This window comes from Orcinus orca, chromosome 10, assembly GCF_937001465.1.
Source record: "Orcinus orca chromosome 10, mOrcOrc1.1, whole genome shotgun sequence".
Lineage (NCBI taxonomy): Eukaryota > Metazoa > Chordata > Mammalia > Artiodactyla > Delphinidae > Orcinus > Orcinus orca.
Window position 1 is genome coordinate 43,548,261 of NC_064568.1, and position 16,486 is coordinate 43,564,746.

The 16,486-nt window shown below is 40.8% G+C and overlaps 1 protein-coding gene across 2 annotated transcripts in view; it reads left to right on the forward strand.

The window, feature by feature from the left end:
* MYRIP (myosin VIIA and Rab interacting protein) overlaps positions 1–16,486 on the forward strand; it is a 219,202-nt gene that overhangs the window by 24,046 nt on the left and 178,670 nt on the right. The gene's annotated exons all lie outside the window — the stretch shown is intronic.

Here is a 16,486-nt window from a genome sequence, read left to right on the forward strand (position 1 = left end):
AAGTGATAGCAAAGAGATGGCTCAGGAAAGTGGTCCCGGCCAGACCAGGTTGGGGTGCACATTGTTAGCAGATCATCTCCCACCCATGTCTGTGGAAATTCAGAGCAGGGCCATGTGCTTTCTTTCTGGGTTCTCCTCTGTCTGGCACATCACTGGGTCCAAGTGGGCACCAAGCAGTGTTTGCTGACTTTAGAATCAGTGGGCAGAAACTATAGCAAATTCCATCGGCCACATTATGGAATATTTACGTTATGCTTTTAGTGTGCTACCTTTGGATTTTGAGGAAAACAAGACAATTTGGCTGGAGAGGGTGTGGAGAAAAGGGAAACTTCTTACACTGTTGGTGGGAATGTAAATTGGTGCAGCCACTGTGGAGAACAGTATGGAGGTTCCTCAAAACACTAAAAATAGAATTACCATATGACCCAGCAATCCCACTCCTGGGCATATATCCAGACAAAACTATAATTCGGAAAGATACATGCATTGCATGTTCGTAGCAGCACTATTTACAATACCCAAGACATGGAAACAACCTAAATGTTCATCGACAGATGAATGGATAAAGAAGATGTGGTATTTATATATACACAATGAAATATTACTCAGCCATAAAAAGAATAAAATAATGCCATTTGCAGCATCATGGATGGACCTAGAGATGATCATACTAAGTGAAGCAAGTCAGAAAGAGAAAGACAATTACCATACGATATCACTTATATGTGGAATCTAAAATACAACACAAATACAATACATTTACAGCTCCATTTACTGGGACATGGGAACAACCTAAGTGTCCATCGACAGATGAATGGGTAAAGAAGATATGGCACATATATACAATGGAATATTACTCAGCCATAAAAAGGAACGAAATTGAGTTATTTGTAGTGAGGTGGATGGACCTAGAGTCTGTCATACAGAGTGAAGTAAGTCAGAAAGAGAAAAACAAATACTGTATGCTAACACATATATATGGAATCCAAAAAAAAAAAAAAGGTTCTGAAGGACCTAGGGGCAGGACAGAAATAAACACGCAGACGTAGAGAATGGACTAGAGGACATGGGGAGGGGGAAGGGTAAGCTGGGACAAAGTGAGAGAGTAGCACGGACATATATACACTACCAGATGTAAAACAGATAGCTAGTGGGAAGTATCCGCATAGCACAGGGAGATCAGCTCGGTGCTTTGTGACCACCTAGAGGGGTGGGATAGGGAGGGTGGGAGGGAGACGCAAGAGGGAGGAGATATGGGGATATATGTACACATATAGCTGATTCACTTTGTTATACAGCAGAAACTAACACACCATTGTAAAGCAATTATACTCAAATAAAGGTGTTTAAAAAAGTTATGTTTAAAAAAAATAATAAAATAATATATAACACAAATGAACTTTTCTATGAAACAGAAACAAACTCACAGATATAGAGAACAGACTTGTGGTTGCCAAGGGGGAGAAGGGGCTGGGGGACAGATGGATTGGGAGTTTGGGATTAGCAGATGCAAACTGTGATATATAGGATGGATAAACAACAGTGTCCTACTATATAGCACAGGGAACTATATACAGTATCTTCTGATAAACCGTAATGGAAAAGAATATGAAAAAGAATATGTATATATATATGTGTATAACTGAGTCACTTTGCTGTACAGCAGAAATTAATACAACATTGTAAATCAACTATACTTCGTTAAAATTTTTAAAAATGAAGACAATTTGTTTTCCATTTCTATCCAATTTGAATTAAATATCCATTGTCATTACTACTCAGTGCTAAACTACGTTCCCTGCCTTCTGTAGTCCTTCTCAAGTGCTGAACCACTTTATTTAAAATAAAGCTTAAGGGACTTCCCTGGTGGCGCAGTGGTTAAGAATCTACCTGCCAATGCGGGGGATACGGGTTCAATCCCTGGTCCGGGAAGATCCCACATGCTGCGGAGCAATTAAGCTCATGTGCCACAACTACTGAGCCTGCACTCTAGAGCCTGTGCGTCACAACTACTGAAGCCCGCACGCTCTACGGCCCGCGTGCTGCAACTACCGAGCCCACGTGCTGCAAGTACTGAAGCCTGCACACCTACAGCCCATGCTCCGCAACAAGAGAAGCCACTGCAATGAGAAGCCCGTGCCCCGCAACGAAGAGCAGCCCCCGCTCGCCACAGCTAGAGAAAGTGCATGCAGCAACAAAGACCCAACACAGCCCCCCCCCCAAAAAAAAGAACAAGCTAATAAAAAAAACAAAATAAAATAAAGCTGCAGCTTTTTGGTTAGCTTCTGCTTCAGAGTTCTATAATCTTGTCTAGAGATTTCTATAGCACACCTTTAATTATCTTTGAAGTAGCTAACTTTAATTAAAGTATGTGTCTCTGAACCTCCTGCCGATGTGAAGACGTATTACTGAAGTATAGCTGGGTTGGTGAAACCCGCCAAGGAGCAGGCTAATGTTGAAGATCATTAAACAATTTCCCTCCTGCCATGGTACTGAACTGTAGATTTCTGTTTCCTTTTTTATTGCCTAGAGCAACCTTGCTCTCCTCTTTTTTCTCTATCCAATAGGACATTATCTAGGATCAAATCTCTTTTTTAATATTATTGCTTACATATGTTTGAGTATAACCGCAGTCTGAAAGGCTTAGCTGAGCACAATATTTTACTGTAAGTCTTTCCATTTGAAACTATTTTCCTTTTGAAAAATGTACACTGCAGTCCAGTTCAAACATTTATTTCAACTTTTACTATATTGAAACTTCAAAAAAAGAAAGAAAGAAACCTATTTATTGCACTCAGGCCTTGGGTCATTGCAGACACCACAGCATTCAAAAAGATCAGGTCACAGAGGTGTTTTGAAGATCATCTGGTCCAGAGGTAGAAAACTGCTGGATCAGAAGTCATCAGTAGGTCATCCCACCAGGTGATGTGGTACATCGGTGAGATAAGTGAATTCCATGGACGTGAGTCCATGGCCAAACTTTGTTTGCTGCAAATGAGTTTCTTGGTCAGCCACAACATGCTGGGGGGAGCCATGACAGTGAATCGAGTATTCTGTAAGTGATGGATAAAGGTGCAGGCATAGATGGAAAATTTATACATATGTATTCCAGGAAGGACTCACTAACCCCTCTATGACAGAAGATCTAGTGCAATCACTCTGCCACCAGGTGACTGGCTGGCTTCCCCCCATCCACAGCTCAGCACTCGTCTCTGGTGTTGGGAAGATGGGTCCTCAGCAGTGATGACAGGCAGATTAGGCCTGCAAAGAGGAAGTCTGTGAGATTGGACCCATGTGTAGCCACGTTGTTGGACCCTCCTGCCATGTCCATTTTGTACAAGGGCTCACTGAATAAGCACTGGGGAAGAGGCTGCCTCACCTCCTCGGGTGTCCTCTTGTCCACCGGATTGTCGAGAACTTCCGCATAGATATTCAAATATCATCACACTCTGCTTCTCTGAGAGATCTGCACACACCTCTTCCTCAAACTTCCTGTCATTGATCTCCCAAACCTGTTCTTTTCCCATCTGCCGTTCTGTTGGCTACTGTCCACAAATTGATGTCTGTTCCATTCTTCCAGACATCTCTCGGTCCAGACGATGTGGAAGATCAGTATACAGCTTGAAATCCTGCCCACCAGCAGGGTGACCCCTCGCTGCTATCCTTCAGGGTCACCCCTGACTGGGGCTGTAATGCTACAGCTGTCCACTTCGGGCAGCTGTCAGTGATTTCTTACAGAATCATCCACAAATCCAGACTGGGGTTTTTCCTCTTATGTTGGTGGATCACCAGGAACTTTCTATGAGGACGTAGCTGTGGATTGAGGGAGAGGAGACATAGCAGCAGACATAGGAGACATGGGAGTCTGAGTCACCTGCCCATGCAACTTACACCTTCTGGAACAGATTGGGTCTAAGTTCTTATATAGCATTTCCACTTGACATTGGGTCCCTACTGTGCACGCCAAGCCTAACAAGCAGCTCAGAGCTAGCTTCTGCTGGTCACATGGTCACTTGATGTCCCCTAGTTAGGCATTCAGTACCAGGGCCTGGTGGCAAGCATGAGCTGTTTCTCAAAAGGAGAATAGTTACCTGTAGAGGAGGGTGTAGTTCTGCTTTAACACACCCTTGAAAGCCTTTGCGGTGCTTCTCCTAGAGCTTCCCAGAGGTCCTGTATGGCATCTCTCTTTGCTGTGGACACTTTGATATCATTGCATCTGTTGGGTCCTGCATAAACCAAGGGACAGAGCCTCTGGTAGTGCCGCCTGGACTGCTTACATATAAACTGATACTTCTAAGTAAGTACCTGATAATAATTTGCTGTCTTTGGAAGGTAAATATTCTCTAGCTCTGGGCCCCACTCAAAACTGGATGCTTACAGTTTACATAGTAAATGGCTGACAGCAGCATACTTGTACGTTTCTATGTGTCGTCTCCAAAATGCAAAAACTCCCGCCAAGCTTCAAGCCTCTGTTTTTACTGAAAGGCTAACTGATGATTAAAATAATAACAATAACAATAAAACAACAGCTGTAGACAGTCTAGAACAACCCATCAGAGAAACAACAGGCTAAACTATGTGGTTGGGACTGAGGCTGCTGCTGGAGAGGCAGTGTGCTGATTCTGTCTCACTCTAGGGCCTGGAGGAGGCGCTGCTTAGGGCACAGATGTCTGGTCTTGGCATACCAGGCTTGAATTACAGTGGGAGCTGGTTTAGAAACTGACTTTTTACCACACATTTGAAAAGTACCCCTCATTTGGGAGTTTACTATTTCCATCCATTTCATTTCCTCTTCTTTAAGATGTTATCTCTATTTCTTTGTCTTCCTTTAGCTTATTGAGGCCATTTTGCTTTCTACTCATGTATAGACTATATCTCTGAGTTTCAAAGTCATTTATTGAATTTTAGACATTTGGTAGGCATTTTGGATGATCTTATTTGGCACAGAATAGTTGACACTTAGTAACAGCACTGTGGCAGGACTTGGTGAAATTTGGCAAGAGTTCTTTTTGATAGGCTGCTCTCAGATCAATCAATCAACAAACAAATGTCACCAACCCACAAGTAACCCACAAGTAACAGCTGAGCATGCCACTCATGACAAAGGACAAAGAAGACCAGTTCCCCCTTTACATAGTTATAGTCCAGACACCAGACCAGCCCCCATGGCAGAGCCCAGCCTAGAAGGACTCTGTGTGTACTGGTCTTTATTGCCAAGAGCAGTAAAGCCTGTCCCTCCTGCCAGATGCCATCTTGGGAAGGAGGAGGGAGAGGGAAGGAGCTGCCCATTGGGAGGTGAACTTTGACCTGCCTGAACATTTTCCAAGAGGCAAGAGTTTAATCAAGGAGTAAATAGGCAGCTTTGAGTCATTTTCTCTGCTTTCTTCTCAACTTCGAGCTCCCACCTAGACAACTGCAGTGGCTTCCAGGTGACTGCCTCTGTCCCTGTTCACCTCCATCCCAGTTTCCCACCACGACCCGTGTGACCCCAGGAAAGCACAAACGCTGTTATCTCGGGTTGCTCGCCTGTTTAGGACCCTAAAGTGGCTCCCAGGGCCCTCAGGTGAAGTCCAAGCTCTTTAACAGAGCTTCACAGACTCCCTCTGCAATCCTGCAGCAGACATATTGAGTGATCTGCCCATCGCTAAGGGAAGCTTCTGCCTGTGCTCCTCCCTCAGCCTGGATACCTGCCAACCCTTGCCCCACCTAAGGGCCCTGGCCAAGGCAGGACCGACACCCGGAAGTCTCTCCATCTCTGGCTCCTGCCCTCCCTCTTTCCCCTGATCCAGGGGCAGTGACTCCCAGCCCATTCCTCAGGTAGCCCTTATCACTTTGGGCCTGATTTATCCTTTATCCTTTATCGCCAGCTGTCCCAGCCTTGAAGGTGTGAACAAACAGTACTCACCCTGGGTCCTGAGATAAAGTCCCAATGTGTGTGACTAGGGGAACCCTCTGAGGTTTGCATACTAAAAACCCAGGCTCTGCAGCTGTTATTTGCTTACACTGTAATTGTGCTGTTTACATATAAATTGATACTTCTAAGTAAGTACCTGATAATAATTTGCTCTCTTTGGAAGGTAAATATTCTCCTTTTCTCATCTACTATTCACTGTCTTAATCCCTGTGTTTTGAGAACAAATGGAATGGTAAATTTTAGCCTACCATGTTTGATCACAAATTTGGAATTGATGAAGTCTGAATTAGTGAAGTTTTAATGCGTATTTTTTCACAGTCTTATGTGGTCAAGTTCCAAATGCAGCCAGCTGTCAACTCTTATCTTGACACACTTTTATTACAGTCAGAAGAAGTGTACCAGACTTTTATATATAGAGGGAGCAAAGAGCATCATTATCCAGTTGAAACTGAAGAGGAAATTCTCAGTGGGCTGAAGAGCTGTGTATTTTTATCGAGTGTTCATTAGCTGTCCTCTGTGCAAGGGATCAACGTGAAAACACCCAAAGGATGGGAAGCAGACAGAGAAAAAGCGCAAAAGGCAGGAGAGGCACTGCAGGGCTTCCACTGTGACCAAAGGCTCAGAAAACAAAAGCAGGGGATTGTAGGCATTGCTCTAATTCAAGATGGCAGAGAAATGCACTGGGCTCTACTACAGACCTGTTAGTTTGGTCATTGCAGATAAGGCCAGAAAAATGCAATCAAGGTTTATAAACCAGGTCATTTATTTGCCAGTCATGTGTAATGTGTATATGTGTCTGTATTAGCCAGAGTTTCCAGAAAAACAGAACTAATAGGATATGTGTGTCTCTCTCTATATGTGTGTGTGTGTATATGTATAAAATAAAAAAGATTTATTATAAGGAATTGGATCACATGACCATGTAGGCTCACAAATCCCAAGATATGCAGCTGGAGACCCAGGAGAGCCAGTGATGTAGTTACAGTCTGAGTCGGAAGCCTGAAAACCAGGAGAACCAATGGTTTAATTTCAGTGTGAAGGCCTGTACTGTAGCAGTAGTGAAGGCCCCTTTGTGAACTCTGCTGGGCATACCTGGGGCTACTGGGAAGCACATAGTAAGAGGCTGACAGCTATGTAGCTTTCAATTTAGACCAGGTTTTCTCAACCTTGGCATTACTGACATTTTGGACCAGATAATTCTTTGTTGCGGGGAGCTGTCCTGTGCATCATAGGATGTTTAGTAGCAACCCCTGGCCTCCACCCGCTAGATGCCAGTAACACACCCCTATTAGAAACAACTAAAAATTTCCCCAGATATTGCTGATTATCTCCTGGGAGGCAATATGGTGCTCAGTTGAGAACGACTGGTTTAGTCTCCAGTTTTATTTCCCTTCCACCCCCCTCCTCCTGCTAACTCCTTCCACTCTGTGCTCAGGGGGTGTGTGTGCCCATCTAATACCATTTGAAATATCTCCCAATACCTGTTGCCAGCAGAGGCTGTGGCAGCAGCTCCCCCACTTTTACCATCCTTACTTCTGAAGAAGTTTCCACCAGGATCTAATAGGTAGAAAATGCCATCAACTCTCAAATGGATGGGGATAATGAGATCTCCCCACCAATTTTCAACTTCTAGAGCTGCTCTCATTTGCCAGAAATAAAATCATAGTATCACTTCTGTTTAATGGGGAAGGAAGTTTTGCCTCAAATACCATGAGCTTGGAGTCTCCATGAGGTATCAGGAGGGTCAGTGGTTCAGATGGAGGTCACAGGGGCTATAAGAGCTGATGCCTGGCAGTCTCAGGGTGATGGCATCCAGACTATAGGAAGCCATAGGTTCCCTGTGCAGCTAGGCTTGGAGCTGATCTGGCTTTTCTGCAGATCTGACCCCTTTTCTGCAAGGGTCCCTTGTAGAATTTTAGTCTGCAGAGTATGCCTGGGGACAGCCATTCATAGGCCAGAGGGAATTACTTTTTAAATTTTTTCATTCATTTAGCAATCAAGATTGTATTGGATTCTCTCGGCCCTTACATTTCCATGTGAATTTTTGGATCAGCTTGTCAGTTCTTGCAAAAAAAGAAGCTGGGATTTTGATAAGAATTGTGTTGAATCTGTAAATCAATTTTGAAAGTTCTGCTATCTTAACATTGTCTTCCAATCCATGGGATGTGTTTCCTGTGTTTAGTGTATAAGTCTTAAACTTCTTGTGATAAAATTACTCATAAGTATTTTATTTTTTTGATGCTATTGTAAATAGAACTGTTTTCTTAATTTCATTTTTTGAAGTGTTCATTTGTAGTGTATAGAAATATGACTGATTTGTGTATACTGATCTCGCATCTTGCAACCTTGCTGATCTCAGTTTTTTGGTTTTAATTGGTTTTGTGTATGTGTATTCCTTAGAATTTTCTATATATGAGATTAATGTTTTCTCTGAATATAGATAATCCCAATTTTTCCTTCCCAATTTAGATGCTTTTTAGTTCTTTTTCCTGCCTATTGCCCTGGCTAGAACCTCCAGTACAATACTGAATAGAAATGGTAAAAGTGACCATCTTGCTGTGTTCACAACATTAGGGGGGAAAGCATCTATTCATTCACATTGAGTATGATGTTGGCTGTGAGTTTTTTGTAGACAGCCTTAATCAATTCAAGAAAGCTCCCTTCTATTCCTAGTTTATTGAGTATTTATATCAGAAAGAGTATTGGATTCTATCAAATGCTTTTCTGTATTAAGATTATGTGATCTTTGTCCTTTATTCTATTAATATGCTATATCATTTTCATTGATTTTCACATGTTCAACCAACCTTGCATTCCTGGCATAAATCCCACTTTGTTATGGTGTACATAATCCTTTTTTGTATGTTGCTGGATTTTGTTTGCTAATATTTTGTTGAGGATTTTTTCATCTATATTCATAAGGGATATTGGTTTATAGTTTTATTTTATTGTGATATCCTTGTCTGTTTTTGGTATCAGGATAATACTGGCTTCTTAAAATGGGTTAAGAAGTGTTTCCTCCTATTCTATGTTTTGGGGAAGAGTTTGTGAAGGATTGGTGTTAATTTTTCTTTAAATGTTTGATAAAATTCACCAGTGAAGCCACCTAGCCCTTCGCTTTTCTTTGTGGAAGTTTTTGATTACTAATTCAATATCTTTACTAGTTATAGATATATTCAGGATGTCTATTTTGTCTTGAGTCAGTTTTTGTAGGTGTCTTTCTAGGATTCTTTTCATTTCATCTAGGTTATCTAATTTTCTGGCATACAACTGTTCACAGCATTCCTTTATAATCCTTTTTATTTCTGTAAAGTCAATAGTGATGGCCCTCTTTCATTCCTGATTTTAGTAATTTGAATCTTTTGTTTTTTTTCTTGGTCAGCCTTGCCAAAGGTTTGTCAATTTTGTTGATCTTTTCAAAGAACTAACTTTGGGTTTTGTTGACTTCTCTCTATTGTTTTTCTATTCCATTGATTTGTCTTTATTATTTCCTTCCTTCTGCTTACTTGGGTTCAGTTTGCTTTTTTTTTTTTTTTTCAGTCTCTTAAGGTAGAAGGTGAGGTAATTGATTTGTGATGCTTCCTTTTTAATATAGGTGTTTATAGCTATAAATTTACCCCTAAGCACTGGTTTAGCTGCATCCCATAAGTACATGTGTTTTCATTTTTATTTATCTCAAGGTATTTTCTTATTTCTCTTGACCCTTTGGTTATTTAGTGTACATTGTTTAATTTCCATATACATGTGAATGTCCCAGATTTCTTTCTGTTATTAATTTCTAATTTTCTTCCATTGTAGTTAGAGAACAGATTTTATATTATTCAACTCCTTTAAATGTATTGAGATTTATTTTACAGCCTAATATATGGTCTATCTGGAGAATATTCCACGTACACTTGAGAAGAATATATGTTGTACCATCATGTAGAGTGTTCTGTAGATGTCTGTTAGATCTAGGTAGCTTATAATATGGCTTAAATCTTCTATATCCTTGCTGATGTTTTGCTAGTTGTTCTATCTATTATTGAAGGTTGATATCGAAATCTCTAATGATTATTGCTGAATTGTCCATTTCTTCCTTTAATTCTGTCAGTCTTTGCTACAAAGACTTCCTTTAGTATTTCTTGTAAGGCAGGTCTGCTAGTGATAAAGTCTCTCTGTTTTTGCTTATCTGGAATGCCTTAATTGTCTTAATTTATCCTTCATTTTTGAAGGATACTTTTCTGGATATAGAATTTTTGGATAAAGTCCTTTCCTTTCAGTTCTTTGAATATATCATCTCAATACCTTCTGGCCTCCAAGATTCCTGATAAGAAGTCAGCAGTTGACCTTATTGAGGATCCCTCATGTGTGATGAGTCATTTTCTGTTTTACTTTCAAGATTCTGTATTTTCTTTGGCTTTTGACCATTTGACTATGATGTGTCTAGATGTGCATTCTTTGAATTTATCCTACCTAGAGTTTGTTGAGCTTCTTGGATGAGCAGATTAACACTTTTCATCAAATTTGGGAAGTTATCCACCATAATTTATTCAGTATTCTTCAATTCCTTTTTCTCACTCCTGTTAATATCATTCCCAGGAGATAGAATCTAACATCCAGTATGGGTCAGGTGACACCCCTGGTCCAATCAGCTGTGCCCTGGTGGTGTGACCATGTCTCCTCTGGGCCATTCCTGTGTTCAGGTAAAGGATGAGTCTCGGAGAATGGGCTGTTCATAGCAGGAATAACACCCTTGAAGGTGAAGATCAGTGAGTCTTACAGCCCAAGCACCACTTGCTCCAAAGAAAGTCACAGTGAAAGTACATATCGGACCATTTGTGCTTTTTTTCTTTCCTTCCCAGGCAAGTTCTTTTCCTTTTTTACCCCCTGATAAAAAATGCCTTAAATGGGATAGCCCTAACATTTCGATTCCTTTGTAGGAATAAGAAATTTCTTTTCAGTTCTAGTCAAGATCTAGCCATGGTCAAAGAGGGAAGCCCTAGCAGTATTTACCCTTTATTACTCTTAGGACTTTGGACAGTCCAAGTTAATCTCTGTACTTCTCTCTTTGTATTAGGTGCATCATCATCATCATCATCACCACCACCACCACCACACACACACACACACACACACACACACACACTGTGTATTTGTAAAGATCCCATGCATGCATTTGTCCTTGACTCATCTGTTCTAGGTTCCTTTCTAGAATGTCGCTTGTGTAGACATTGACCTTTCATTATGAACCTCCCATTATGTATGTATTTCATATTCTTGGAATGTCTGTTTTTTTTCATTTGCAAGGTTGTGCTTACTAGTTTCCTACAGAAGTATCTGTATCCTTCCTCTAGTTGTTCTAGCCAAGAATAGTATAAACAATTCTACCTTTATTTTGGTTTTCTATCTTTAAATTTGTTTTCATTTGCTTTCCTTTTTAAGTCATCAGCTTCTTCTAAAGCTCATATAACTCTGTAGCTTCTTATGATAATCGCATAAAAACCCCAGCTAAATCAATTCAGTAATTATATTAGAGTAGTTACTGGAATTTGTCATCATGGGATGGACTTATGGCAATAATTCCCCAATAGTCATTTCTTTGGATGTTAAGAGGTAGCTGTTATTAAAGAAAGAGGTATCTGTAGACAAATGCATTTGAGAACTACAGGGATAAACAAAATCAGACTGGTTCTTTAGTGACAGACTTCTTAGAGGTTCTGATAAGCTTATATGCACTGTGTATCCCTCAGAGGGCAATACAGTTTGAGGCATTTCTCACCTTTATTTCATCACAGAGCTCTCCTTTCTCAGATTGCTTGTGGGAACAGTGACCTGAGAAACACACATTAGGGAAATGGTGATATAATTAAATCTTGAAGTTTATTAATTTTCTCATTACTAAATTTTAAAATGTATTCTCTCTGCTACCATCTTAGTTGAGTATAAACCAGAGAAATCCAGGGGCAGGAGCACGGGTCTGGAAGTCAGAGCATCTGAACTGGTTTTGTGTCTGGGGAATCACTTCCCTTTGGGCAATGAAAGAGTCATACTTTTGTGACCTTTGACTCATGGACATTGAGGCTTTTCCAGCCCTAACGATGCTCTTTCTCTTGTGCAGGGAATCTAATTGTGTTTCCTGTAGAAAAGGGAAGAAGCTTTTACCATTTCCCAAAAAGGGTTTCTCATTATTCTCTGTCTTATCCATTTACAGCTACTTTATTTATTACTTTACAGAAACATTTACCCCTCTTGAGTCCTGATCATTCTTTTTAGATTTGATATGATCAGAGCTGTCACTTCTGTCTTGTACTAACTGGGCATCTTAGAATCTCATTTGGAATTCTCAGGAACCAAAAGCCAGTGAAGTGAAATGAAGGGGGCAGACATGTCACCTTCTGGGAAACTCCAAAGTGCCATTATCACCTTTAATGGGGTGTTTGAAAGCAAGAAGTCGGTCTGCATTTTCCCTGTGCCCTCTAATTTGTTTCTCCCTGCTCATCGGGAGACTAGAAGATGGCAGCTATGAAGCTTCCCCTTTTCTGAGCAGCCTAGGGGTGGGACCTTATTTCTAATTCACTCCCTCAGACCAGCAGGTGCTCTAGGCACTCTCCCCACCCATAATGTGATTATCCCTGGCCAAATCTTTTCTCTCCTCCACAGAGGTCCCATTTTGTTCTGTATAGTTTTATCACATTTATTCCTAAAAATATATGTATTCTTGACTTTCTGCGTTTTTGAACTTTATATAAAAGGAGTCATACTGTTTGTATGCTGTACATGCATATATATGTGGCTTCTCTATCTCAACAGCATGTTTTTAAGATTCATCTATGTGGAATATACCTTCAGAATGTTCTTTTTCCTTGCACTGGAGTATTCCATTGGTATGAAACAAGTATACAATATTTGTTTATCCTTCTTCCTGCTTGTGGATGTTTGGGGTGGTTTACAGGTTTTACTTATTTGTTTTATTTTATTTTTTGCTATTTTGAATGTGACTGTTACTAGTGTTCTTCTGTTAGGCTGAACTATGCGAAATAAGCATTTTTATAGGCTTCTATTTATTTCCTATGATTCAACCCGATTCCTATCTGTTGGTGCATATTTGCAAGATTATATCTGAGGAATATACCTAGGTGTGGCAGAAATGCTAATTCATAAGGTACATGTATCTTCAACTTTGAAAATGATGCCTAATTGTGTTATAAAGAGATTGTACCAATTTTTACTCACTCTATCAAAATTATCCCACCTCCTGTCAACACTTGATAAAGATAATTTTGGTGGGTGTGAAATATGGTTTTAATTGCAATTCTCTAGCTACCAATGACATTAAGCATCTTTTTATATGTGTATTTGCCATCTCTGTTTCTTATTCTGTATAAAAATGTGGAAATGACTTTGGAACTGGCTAAGGGTAGAGGGTGGAAGAGTTTTGAGGTGTATGTTAGAAAAAGCCTAGATTGCCTTGAGGAGACTATTGGTAGAAATATGGATGTTAAAGGTGATTATAGTGAGGTCTCAGGAAGAAAAGCGGAGGGACTTCCCTGGTGGTCCAGTGGTTAAGACTCTGCACTTCCACTGCAGGGGGCACAGGTTCGATCCCTGGTGGGGGAACTAAGATCCCACATGCAGGGCGGTGTGGCCAAAAAGTAAAATAAGAAAGAAAAGAGGAGAGCTGCAGAGAAAGCTTCTCTCGTGTTAGAGAACACATATATCATCATGAACAGAATGTTGGTAGAAATGAATATTAGAAGTACTGGTCTCAGACGGAAATGAGGAAGATGTTATTGGAAACTGAAGGAAAGCTGTTCCTTGTTATAAAGCAGCAGAGAATTTGGTTGAATTGTGTTCTAGTGTCTTGTGGAAAGTAGAATTGTAAGTGATGATGAACTTGGAGATTTAGCTGAGAAGAATTCTAAAATAAGTATTAAAGACTGGTTTGTCCTTGCTGCTATAATAAGATGTGAGACGAGAAAGGTAAATTGAAGAAGGAATTGTCACACTAAAGGAACCAGAACTTGCAGATTTGGAAAATTCTGTCTATCCATATTGCAAAAGTGAGAAAGTCTGTCTGTAGAGAGCAACAGGGGTGTGGCTGGACAACCATTTGCTAAAGAGATTAGAGTGTGGCTCATGGATCGAGTCAACCATTGCAGCAGAAGCCGGGAATAGAGACGCAGTTATTCAGGACAGATCTGTAGAGAACCTCTTGTCTGATGGCTTGGCCCCTGTGAACTGCATGGGAAGCTGACAAAGTTTTTGAGAATTCGTATCAACAGAAACATTGCCAGCTTAGACTAAACAGAGACAGGACAAATGAGGGAAGGCTGCTGGATTTCTGAGAGTCTACAGGATGGGCCAGTAGAGCTATTTGCCTACAAACATGCATTATCCTTCAGGAAAAGGGAAGAATGATCCTGAAGACAAATCAGAGGTCTGCAGAGGTGCCACTGTCACCATGTCACCATGTCAGCATGTCACCACTGTCACCATTCCCCTGGGGAATGGGGCTGTCCCTCCTCAATTACCAAGGGTGGGCCAAGCTGCTGTGGCTACACCCAGGGCCAAGGGGGTGGCACAGCCACCCTGGCGGGCTCAGAGGACAGAGCATGGAGCCCAAGAGGATTATCCTTGAGCCTTAAACAAACAAAACAAAACAGAAACAGGCTCATAAATACAGAGAACAAACTGGTGGTTGCTGGAGAAGAGGGGGTCGGGGGAACAGATGAAATAGGTGAAGGGAAGAAGAGGTACAAACATCCAATTATAAAATAAATTAGTCACGGGGATGTAAAGTACACACAGGGATAATAATTATTAAAAGAATAACAAATCAGAGACTATGCATGGAAAAAAGTACACATAGAGAACATGGTTAATAATACTGTAACAACTTTGTATGGTGACGAAGGTAACTGGGCTCATTGTGGTGACTATTTCATAATGTGTAAAAATATCGAATCACTATGGGGTACACCTGAAACTAATACAGTACTGTATGTCAAGTATAACTTAATAAAAAAAATTCTAATGGAATTTGCCCTGCTTTCAGACTTGCTTGAGACCTAAGACTTCTTTCTCCTTTCCAATTTCTCCCAGCTAGAATGGAATGCCTATCCCATGCCTGCCTCACTGTTGTATTTTGGTAGCTGGTAACTTGTCTGGTTTCACAGGTTCACAATGGGAAACGAATTTTGCCTCAGGATGAATCATACCTCAAGTCTCACCTATACCTAATTTAGATAATAATGAGATGAGAATTTGGACTTCGAGTTGATGCTGCAATAGGTTGGGACTGTGGTGGCTGTTGGGATGGGGTGAATGTAATTTACATGTAAGAAGGACAAGATATCTGGGGGAGCAAAGGGTGAAGTGTTACAGGTTGAGTTGTGTCCCCTGCCAAATTCATACGTTGGAGTCCTAACCCCAGTAACTCAGATTGTGACTGTGTTTGGAAGACAGGACATTTAAAGAGGCAATTCAGTTGAAATGAAGGTGTTAGGGTAGACCCTAATCCAATATAATTGGTGTCCTTATAAGAAGGAAAAATTCAGACATAGATGTGCACAGAGGGAAGACCATGTGAAGACACATGGAGAAGATGGCCATCTATAAGCCACGGAGAGAGGCTTCAGGAGAAGTCAACTCTGCTGACATCTTGATCTCAGACTTCTAGCCATCAAGACTGTGAGAAAATACATTTATGTTATTTAAGCCACCTAGTCTGTGGTGCTCTGTTACAGCAGCCCTAGGCGATTAATACACCTACCTAGGGGCTTCCCTGGTGGCGCAGTGGTTGAGAGTCCGCCTGTCAATGCAGGGGACACGGGTTCGTGCCCCAGTCTGGGAAGATCCCACGTGCCGCAGAGCGGCTGGGCCCGTGAGCCATGGCCGCTGAGCCTGCGCGTCCGGAGCCTGTGCTCCGCAACGGGAGAGGCCACAACAGTGAGAGGCCCGCGTACCGCAAAAAAAAAAAAAAAAAAGTTTCCCATAATTTTTAGGTATGCACTGCTGGGAGGTGTGTCTTTGAAATATCATCTTTTCTAGTTCTGAGAAAATGTCTAAAAAGATTATTTTACTATATATGTATTTTTTGCAGAGGAGAGTTTATTGATTTCTAGTTTATATTTCATAGTCATGTGATAAAAACTTCAAGGGATATAGTATATATAGGATTTTTTTTTACATTTTTATTTATTTATTTGGCCTGACCATGCAGTTTGTGGGATCTTAGTTCCCAGACCAGGGATTGAACCCGGGCCCCCAGCAGTGAAAGCCCAGAATCTTAACCACTGGACCACCAGGGAATTCCCCTATGATTTTTTTTAAAGTATGATTTATTTTATCTTACAATTATGTGTGATATTTAAAATTTGAAACTTCAAACCATAGAACTTTAGAAGTTTTAGATATTGTCTTCTGGTGTTTTGTGGAAATCCACACCAGGTCTCATGTATGCTTCATTCTATCAAAAAGAATAATTTATCTATTTTTTTCTAATTTAAGAGTTGGGATAAATGACACCGTTGATGACCAGTTACCTTCTCTTTTTCTCCACAGTCTTGCTGAAGTTGTCTGTAAATATTT